Below are 1,487 nucleotides of genomic sequence, written 5' to 3'. Positions count from 1 at the left end.
ACATTACAATAAAGTCCCACGTTATGTTTACCATTATTTCTAGCTGCATTACCTTTGTGATGCATGAATAAACTCTTACAATTGTCATGTCCAAGCAGCAGTCAGCACGTGATATTCTCTTAACAGCTATCAGTTAATGCTTAAACATGTTATGTCTACCCTTAAGTGTTACTATGGTCAAACGTGCTAGCATAACTTGTTAATAGTGACACGCACCAGTCATACGATCACACATATATGGAGGATAATGACATGCACTTGTTCCCTTGGCAGTGAGCCAAGTTGGTTATGCAATGACTCTGTTTGTCATAATTTCACTCACCCTCTTAGTCACTCTAATATTGTTTACAATTCGCTCTCCCACTTCCTGTTCCAGTACAGTACACAATTCTCTCAATGCTTTCCACATATAAGGAGACGTGTTTGTATTGATATTGGTACTAACAGATCGTAAAAGAAACTAAACAATTAGCTTTCTCACAGAGTAACAGCACTGCCTTATTAAGGTTGAGTACACCTAAGTTAACTTGGCAAAATTAATAATATTACAATAATACTGAGTCATCATGACTGACCATGTACAAACTGATAGCTTCAATTGAATGAGTGTTATCATCATTACTTGGCATCACCCCACTACTACACTGTTAGTAGAACTTAGAACATTAGTAGTAAATTAAAAATAACATTGAATTGTAAGAAAATGCCCGCTATTCTAAGAATGTGCCAATTAAACCAATCATTATGTTAATCAGTTGTTGTGTCTCTTACAATAAGACTCCATTGCCATATTCCTAAGTCTTTCAGCATTGGCTGGTCCAGTTTGTTCTACCAGTTTACTGAGATAAGATGACGACTGATTGAGGAGCATATGAGGCTCATCAAATTCTATAAGTTCACCAGAGCTCAGTACCTATGTAGACATGTTATATGTACATATACTTTATGTATCATTACTATTAGTAATACCATTATCCTGTCAAAGTCCATAACTGTATCTAATCTATGAGCAATGGTAAGTATGGTACATTCGGTGAATTGCTCACGTATCACTTGCTGAATGATAGCATCAGTCCTATGGTATTGATATGCACATCAATTGTTTACATTTTTAATTATAATAGTCTTGCTACTTTCTAAAAAAGCCATATAACTCGACATCAATATGTATCAAAAAATGTAATAAAAATTGGTGGTGATTTTGGAGCCATTTTACCATGGGCTATAGCCTTGGGTATTTTTCAGAAAATGGCATATTTTTAAAATGGCCAAAACTTGAAAAATTTAAGTCGGAATTGGCTCAAACTTTTTACATAGCATAAAGACATCAATGTGTATCAAAAAATGTAATAAAATTGGGGGTGATTTTGGAGCCATTTTTTTTAACCATGGGCTATATAATAGCCTTGGGTATTTTCAGAATTTTGGTGATTTTTAAAAAGTGGCCATAACTTGAAAAATTGAATTTGGAATCGGCTCAAACGTTT

General features: G+C 34.4%; 1 long non-coding RNA gene across 1 annotated transcript; it reads right to left on the bottom strand.

Moving 5' to 3' along the window:
• Positions 1-665: 665 nt before the first annotated feature.
• On the bottom strand, positions 666-1,100 carry LOC109592630 (uncharacterized). The gene is made up of 2 exons (XR_002190459.1): positions 970-1,100; positions 666-913 (listed from the first exon to the last, which is right to left on the bottom strand). It is a non-coding gene; the product is annotated as an uncharacterized LOC109592630 (long non-coding RNA).
• Between the last annotated feature and the right edge of the window lie 387 nt (positions 1,101-1,487).

This window comes from Amphimedon queenslandica, unplaced genomic scaffold, assembly GCF_000090795.2.
Source record: "Amphimedon queenslandica unplaced genomic scaffold, v1.1 AMPQUscaffold_4531_Cont23491, whole genome shotgun sequence".
Taxonomy (NCBI): Eukaryota; Metazoa; Porifera; class Demospongiae; order Haplosclerida; family Niphatidae; genus Amphimedon; species Amphimedon queenslandica.
Note: the sequence above shows the minus strand (reverse complement) of the source record. Positions and strands in the feature narration are given on the sequence as shown.